We start from the raw sequence: 8806 nt of genomic DNA on the forward strand, positions 1-8806 counted from the left end.
TGTTAATTAAAGTAATCCAAAACTGGGATTGATATTTTGGCTCTTTTATTTTTACTTAAAGTACAATAACTTTTACCATTTTAATTTGTTTTAATAGTATATTGACAGTATTGTTTTCTTTCAAAAATCCACTTCATTTTCTTTACCCTATTATTAAAATGGTAATTGACAAAAACAAACTACATTGTCACCAGAAGAGCAAAACAAAATGTACAAGTGATATATTAAAATCATCTTTCCAGCTTGAATTTCAATGATGCATTGGGGCAACGATTTTGTGAGAAACATCTTCACCCTTAAATAAAGATTTTCTTAATTCCTTACCTGTGTGCTAATTAGATATCACCTTGTTTTCACATTTAACAGACTTCCACATGAGAAAGCAGCAAGGATGCAGTGGCGTTAATGTTTCCTGGTGTCAACCTGTATTATTTCAGTAGACATTGAAATGAGGATGCATCTTGCTGCCTTTCCAATGAAGCAAGTTTAATTTAGTAATAGGTGAAAAACCATCCTTACAAAGGTGTTAATCAGAGACTTGGCTTTGTGGACACTTTTCAGAGAACAAATTTGTTAGCATAAAAATAAAGCCAGAAAATAAAGAGCTGTTTAATCACGCAATTGGATTTTTCTGCCAGCATATTTTTTTTCTCTGCAACCCACTGCTAAATTGTGCTTCCTAGCTGTTTTTATAAAATCACTGAATCAAATCTAACTCTGATTACATCAGAGAAGGCCAGGTACCCTACACCATAACAGGGGGTTTGAAATTTTGACTTGTCTACTTAAAGATCACCAAAATCTGATAACAAGGTCAATTAGGTCCCTGGGTGGGATTGAACCACCAACCTTTTGGTTAATAGCCGTACATACTAACTGATTGCGCCACAGAGACACTTTGCAAAAGTCCATACTGACAAAGGCTAATAAGCATTCATCTAAAACGTTTCCTAGAAAAACTTTAAAAAGTCAATAATCTGGAGAGTTTTTGTAAGATGTTTCTTCCATCAACCAACGAAGAAACACATTGGTACTTTCCCATGATGAGTGAGTGCTTCAGGATCTCTTGAACTTACATGTGCAGCAGAGTACTGCAATGGAAGCATGCTGGGCTCATAACCGAGAGGTAGGCAGATTGAAACTATCCTCTGCTATATGCATTTTTTTTTTTGTTAAAGTAATCCAAAACTGGGATTGATATTTTGTCTCTTTTATTTTTACTTAAAGTACAATAACGTTTACCATTTTAATTTGTTTTAATAGTATATTGACAGTATTGTTTTCTTTCAAAAATCCACTTCATTTTCTTTACCCTATTATTAAAATGGTAATTGACAAAAACAAACTACATTGTCACCAGAAGAGCAATACAAAATGTACAAGTGATATATTAAAATCATCTTTCCAGCTTGAATTTCAATGTTGCATTGGGTCAACAATTTTGTGAGAAACATCTTCACCCTTAAATAAAGATTTTCTTAATTCCTTACCTGTGTGCTAATTAGATATCACCTTGTTTTCACATTAAACAGACTTCCACATGAGAAAGCAGCAAGGATGCAGTGGCGTTAATGTTTCCTGGTGTCAACTTGTATTATTTCAGTAGACATTGAAATGAGGATGCATCTTGCTGCCTTTCCAATGAAGCAAGTTTAATTTAGTAATAGGTGAAAAACCATCCTTACAAAGGTGTTAATCAGAGACTTGGCTTTGTGGACACTTTTCAGAGAACAAATTTGTTAGCATAAAAATAAAGCCAGAAAATGAAGAGCTGTTTAATCACTCGATTGGATTTTTCTGCCAGCATATTTTTTTTCTCTGCAACCCACTGCTAAATTGTGCTTCCTAGCTGTTTTTTATAAAATCACTGAATCAAATCTAACTCTGATTACATCAGAGAAGGCCATGTACCCTACACCATAAGAGGAGGTTTGAAATTTTGACTTGTCTCCTTAAATATCACCAAAATCTGATCACAAGGTTAATTACATCCCTGGGTGGGATTGAACCACCAACCTTTTGGTTAATAGCCAAACACACTAACCGATTGCGCCACAGAGACACTTTGCAAAAGTCCATACTGACAAAGGCTAATAAGCATTCATCTAAAACGTTTCCTAGAAAAACTTTAAAAAGTCAATAATCTGGAGAGTTTTTGTAAGATGTTTCTTCCATCAACCAACGAAGAAACACATTGGTACTTTCCCATGATGAGTGAGTGCTTCAGGATCTCTTGCACTTACATGTGCAGCAGAGTACTGCAATGGAAGCATGCTGGGCCCATAACCCAGAGGTAGGCAGATTTAAACTATCCTCTGCTATATGCGTTTTTTTTTGTTAATTAAAGTAATCCAAAACTGGGATTGATATTTTGTCTCTTTTATTTTTACTTAAAGTACAATAACTTTTACCATTTTAATTTGTTTTAATAGTATATTGACAGTATTGTTTTCTTTCAAAAATCCACTTCATTTTCTTTACCCTATTATTAAAATGGTAATTGACAAAAACAAACTACATTGTCACCAGAAGAGCAATACAAAATGTACAAGTGATATATTAAAATCATCTTTCCAGCTTGAATTTCAATGATGCATTGGGGCAACGATTTTGTGAGAAACATCTTCACCCTTAAATAAAGATTTTCTTAATTCCTTACCTGTGTGCTAATTAGATATCACCTTGTTTTCACATTAAACAGACTTCCACATGAGAAAGCAGCAAGGATGCAGTGGCGTTAATGTTTCCTGGTGTCAACCTGTATTATTTCAGTAGACATTGAAATGAGGATGCATCTTGCTGCCTTTCCAATGAAGCAAGTTTAATTTAGTAATAGGTGAAAAACCATCCTTACAAAGGTGTTAATCAGAGACTTGGCTTTGTGGACACTTTTCAGAGAACAAATTTGTTAGCATAAAAATAAAGCCAGAAAATGAAGAGCTGTTTAATCACTCGATTGGATTTTTCTGCCAGCATATTTTTTTTCTCTGCAACCCACTGCTAAATTGTGCTTCCTAGCTGTTTTTTATAAAATCACTGAATCAAATCTAACTCTGATTACATCAGAGAAGGCCATGTACCCTACACCATAAGAGGAGGTTTGAAATTTTGACTTGTCTACTTAAATATCACCAAAATCTGATCACAAGGTTAATTACGTCCCTGGGTGGGATTGAACCACCAACCTTTTGGTTAATAGCCAAACACACTAACCGATTGCGCCACAGAGACACTTTGCAAAAGTCCATACTGACAAAGGCTAATAAGCATTCATCTAAAACGTTTCCTAGAAAAACTTTAAAAAGTCAATAATCTGGAGAGTTTTTGTAAGATGTTTCTTCCATCAACCAACGAAGAAACACATTGGTACTTTCCCATGATGAGTGAGTGCTTCAGGATCTCTTGCACTTACATGTGCAGCAGAGTACTGCAATGGAAGCATGCTGGGCCCATAACCCAGAGGTAGGCAGATTGAAACTATCCTCTGCTATATGCATTTTTTTTGTTAATTAAAGTAATCCAAAACTGGGATTGATATTTTGTCTCTTTTATTTTTACTTAAAGTACAATAACTTTTACCATTTTAATTTGTTTTAATAGTATATTGACAGTATTGTTTTCTTTCAAAAATCCACTTCATTTTCTTTACCCTATTATTAAAATGGTAATTGACAAAAACAAACTACATTGTCACCAGAAGAGCAATACAAAATGTACAAGTGATATATTAAAATCATCTTTCCAGCTTGAATTTCAATGATGCATTGGGTCAACAATTTTGTGAGAAACATCTTCACCCTTAAATAAAGATTTTCTTAATTCCTTACCTGTGTGCTAATTAGATATCACCTTGTTTTCACATTAAACAGACTTCCACATGAGAAAGCAGCAAGGATGCAGTGGCGTTAATGTTTCCTGGTGTCAACCTGTATTATTTCAGTAGACATTGAAATGAGGATACATCTTGCTGCCTTTCCAATGAAGCAAGTTTAATTTAGTAATAGGTGAAAAACCATCCCTACAAAGGTGTTAATCAGAGACTTGGCTTTGTGGACACTTTTCAGAGAACAAATTTGTTAGCATAAAAATAAAGCCAGAAAATGAAGAGCTGTTTAATCACGCAATTTGATTTTTTTGCCAGCATATTTCTTTTTCTCTGCAACCCACTGCTAAATTGTGCTTCCTAGATGTTTTTATAAAATCACTGAATCAAATCTAACTCTGATTACATCAGAGAAGGCCAGGTACCCTACACCATAACAGGGGGTATGAAATTTGACTTGTCTACTTAAAGATCACCAAAATCTGATAACAAGGTCAATTACGTCCCTGGGTGGGATTGAACCACCAACCTTTTGGTTAATAGCCGTACACACTAACTGATTGCGCCACAGAGACACTTTGCAAAAGTCCATACTGACAAATGCTAATAAGCATTCATCTAAAACGTTTCCTAGAAAAACTTAAAAAAATCAATAATCTGGAGAGTTTTTGTAAGATGTTTCTTCTATCAACCAACGAAGAAACACATTGGTACTTTCCCATGATGAGTGAGTGCTTCAGGATCTCTTGCACTTACATGTGCAGCAGAGTACAGCAATGGAAGCATGCTGGGCCCATAACCCAGAGGTAGGCAGATTGAAACTATCCTCTGCTATATGCATTTTTTTGTTTGTTAATTAAAGTAATCCAAAACTGGGATTGATATTTTGGCTCTTTTATTTTTACTTAAAGTACAATAACTTTTACCATTTTAATTTGTTTTAATAGTATATTGACAGTATTGTTTTCTTTCAAAAATCCACTTCATTTTCTTTACCCTATTATTAAAATGGTAATTGACAAAAACAAACTACATTGTCACCAGAAGAGCAAAACAAAATGTACAAGTGATATATTAAAATCATCTTTCCAGCTTGAATTTCAATGTTGCATTGGGTCATCAATTTTGTGAGAAACATCTTCACCCTTAAATAAAGATTTTCTTAATTCCTTACCTGTGTGCTAATTAGATATCACCTTGTTTTCACATTAAACAGACTTCCACATGAGAAAGCAGCAAGGATGCAGTGGCGTTAATGTTTCCTGGTGTCAACCTGTATTATTTCAGTAGACATTGAAATGAGGATACATCTTGCTGCCTTTCCAATGAAGCAAGTTTAATTTAGTAATAGGTGAAAAACCATCCCTACAAAGGTGTTAATCAGAGACTTGGCTTTGTGGACACTTTTCAGAGAACAAATTTGTTAGCATTAAAATAAAGCCAGAAAATGAAGAGCTGTTTAATCACGCAATTTGGTTTTTTTGCCAGCATATTTCTTTTTCTCTGCAACCCACTGCTAAATTGTGCTTCCTAGATGTTTTTATAAAATCACTGAATCAAATCTAACTCTGATTACATCAGAGAAGGCCAGGTACCCTACACCATAACAGGGGGTATGAAATTTGACTTGTCTACTTAAAGATCACCAAAATCTGATAACAAGGTCAATTACGTCCCTGGGTGGGATTGAACCACCAACCTTTTGGTTAATAGCCGTACACACTAACTGATTGCGCCACAGAGACACTTTGCAAAAAGTACATACTGACAAATGCTAATAAGCATTCATCTAAAACGTTTCCTAGAAAAACTTAAAAAAGTCAATTATCTGGAGAGTTTTTGTAAGATGTTTCTTCTATCAACCAACGAAGAAACACATTGGTACTTTCCCATGATGAGTGAGTGCTTCAGGATCTCTTGCACTTACATGTGCAGCAGAGTACAGCAATGGAAGCATGCTGGGCCCATAACCCAGAGGTAGGCAGATTGAAACTATCCTCTGCTATATGCATTTTTTTGTTTGTTAATTAAAGTAATCCAAAACTGGGATTGATATTTTGGCTCTTTTATTTTTACTTAAAGTACAATAACTTTTACCATTTTAATTTGTTTTAATAGTATATTGACAGTATTGTTTTCTTTCAAAAATCCACTTCATTTTCTTTACCCTATTATTAAAATGGTAATTGACAAAAACAAACTACATTGTCACCAGAAGAGCAAAACAAAATGTACAAGTGATATATTAAAATCATCTTTCCAGCTTGAATTTCAATGATGCATTGGGGCAACGATTTTGTGAGAAACATCTTCACCCTTAAATAAAGATTTTCTTAATTCCTTACCTGTGTGCTAATTAGATATCACCTTGTTTTCACATTTAACAGACTTCCACATGAGAAAGCAGCAAGGATGCAGTGGCGTTAATGTTTCCTGGTGTCAACCTGTATTATTTCAGTAGACATTGAAATGAGGATGCATCTTGCTGCCTTTCCAATGAAGCAAGTTTAATTTAGTAATAGGTGAAAAACCATCCTTACAAAGGTGTTAATCAGAGACTTGGCTTTGTGGACACTTTTCAGAGAACAAATTTGTTAGCATAAAAATAAAGCCAGAAAATAAAGAGCTGTTTAATCACGCAATTGGATTTTTCTGCCAGCATATTTTTTTTCTCTGCAACCCACTGCTAAATTGTGCTTCCTAGCTGTTTTTATAAAATCACTGAATCAAATCTAACTCTGATTACATCAGAGAAGGCCAGGTACCCTACACCATAACAGGGGGTTTGAAATTTGACTTGTCTACTTAAAGATCACCAAAATCTGATAACAAGGTCAATTACGTCCCTGGGTGGGATTGAACCACCAACCTTTTGGTTAATAGCCGTACACACTAACTGATTGCGCCACAGAGACACTTTGCAAAAGTCCATACTGACAAATGCTAATAAGCATTCATCTAAAACGTTTCCTAGAAAAACTTAAAAAAATCAATAATCTGGAGAGTTTTTGTAAGATGTTTCTTCTATCAACCAACGAAGAAACACATTGGTACTTTCCCATGATGAGTGAGTGCTTCAGGATCTCTTGCACTTACATGTGCAGCAGAGTACAGCAATGGAAGCATGCTGGGCCCATAACCCAGAGGTAGGCAGATTGAAACTATCCTCTGCTATATGCATTTTTTTGTTTGTTAATTAAAGTAATCCAAAACTGGGATTGATATTTTGGCTCTTTTATTTTTACTTAAAGTACAATAACTTTTACCATTTTAATTTGTTTTAATAGTATATTGACAGTATTGTTTTCTTTCAAAAATCCACTTCATTTTCTTTACCCTATTATTAAAATGGTAATTGACAAAAACAAACTACATTGTCACCAGAAGAGCAAAACAAAATGTACAAGTGATATATTAAAATCATCTTTCCAGCTTGAATTTCAATGTTGCATTGGGTCATCAATTTTGTGAGAAACATCTTCACCCTTAAATAAAGATTTTCTTAATTCCTTACCTGTGTGCTAATTAGATATCACCTTGTTTTCACATTAAACAGACTTCCACATGAGAAAGCAGCAAGGATGCAGTGGCGTTAATGTTTCCTGGTGTCAACCTGTATTATTTCAGTAGACATTGAAATGAGGATACATCTTGCTGCCTTTCCAATGAAGCAAGTTTAATTTAGTAATAGGTGAAAAACCATCCCTACAAAGGTGTTAATCAGAGACTTGGCTTTGTGGACACTTTTCAGAGAACAAATTTGTTAGCATTAAAATAAAGCCAGAAAATGAAGAGCTGTTTAATCACGCAATTTGGTTTTTTTGCCAGCATATTTCTTTTTCTCTGCAACCCACTGCTAAATTGTGCTTCCTAGATGTTTTTATAAAATCACTGAATCAAATCTAACTCTGATTACATCAGAGAAGGCCAGGTACCCTACACCATAACAGGGGGTATGAAATTTGACTTGTCTACTTAAAGATCACCAAAATCTGATAACAAGGTCAATTACGTCCCTGGGTGGGATTGAACCACCAACCTTTTGGTTAATAGCCGTACACACTAACTGATTGCGCCACAGAGACACTTTGCAAAAAGTACATACTGACAAATGCTAATAAGCATTCATCTAAAACGTTTCCTAGAAAAACTTAAAAAAGTCAATTATCTGGAGAGTTTTTGTAAGATGTTTCTTCTATCAACCAACGAAGAAACACATTGGTACTTTCCCATGATGAGTGAGTGCTTCAGGATCTCTTGCACTTACATGTGCAGCAGAGTACAGCAATGGAAGCATGCTGGGCCCATAACCCAGAGGTAGGCAGATTGAAACTATCCTCTGCTATATGCATTTTTTTGTTTGTTAATTAAAGTAATCCAAAACTGGGATTGATATTTTGGCTCTTTTATTTTTACTTAAAGTACAATAACTTTTACCATTTTAATTTGTTTTAATAGTATATTGACAGTATTGTTTTCTTTCAAAAATCCACTTCATTTTCTTTACCCTATTATTAAAATGGTAATTGACAAAAACAAACTACATTGTCACCAGAAGAGCAAAACAAAATGTACAAGTGATATATTAAAATCATCTTTCCAGCTTGAATTTCAATGATGCATTGGGGCAACGATTTTGTGAGAAACATCTTCACCCTTAAATAAAGATTTTCTTAATTCCTTACCTGTGTGCTAATTAGATATCACCTTGTTTTCACATTTAACAGACTTCCACATGAGAAAGCAGCAAGGATGCAGTGGCGTTAATGTTTCCTGGTGTCAACCTGTATTATTTCAGTAGACATTGAAATGAGGATGCATCTTGCTGCCTTTCCAATGAAGCAAGTTTAATTTAGTAATAGGTGAAAAACCATCCTTACAAAGGTGTTAATCAGAGACTTGGCTTTGTGGACACTTTTCAGAGAACAAATTTGTTAGCATAAAAATAAAGCCAGAAAATAAAGAGCTGTTTAATCACGCAAT

At 34.6% G+C, this 8806-nt stretch overlaps 2 non-coding genes across 2 annotated transcripts; both read right to left on the reverse strand.

Moving 5' to 3' along the window:
• Positions 1–1988: 1988 nt before the first annotated feature.
• TRNAN-AUU (transfer RNA asparagine (anticodon AUU)) lies at positions 1989–2062 on the reverse strand. Its single transcript has one exon. It is a non-coding gene; the product is annotated as a tRNA-Asn (tRNA).
• A 1095-nt stretch (positions 2063–3157) lies between these two features.
• On the reverse strand, positions 3158–3231 carry TRNAN-AUU (transfer RNA asparagine (anticodon AUU)). The gene has a single exon. It is a non-coding gene; the product is annotated as a tRNA-Asn (tRNA).
• Between the last annotated feature and the right edge of the window lie 5575 nt (positions 3232–8806).

Source organism: Pseudophryne corroboree, chromosome 11 (genome assembly GCF_028390025.1).
Source record: "Pseudophryne corroboree isolate aPseCor3 chromosome 11, aPseCor3.hap2, whole genome shotgun sequence".
Classification (NCBI taxonomy): Eukaryota; Metazoa; Chordata; class Amphibia; order Anura; family Myobatrachidae; genus Pseudophryne; species Pseudophryne corroboree.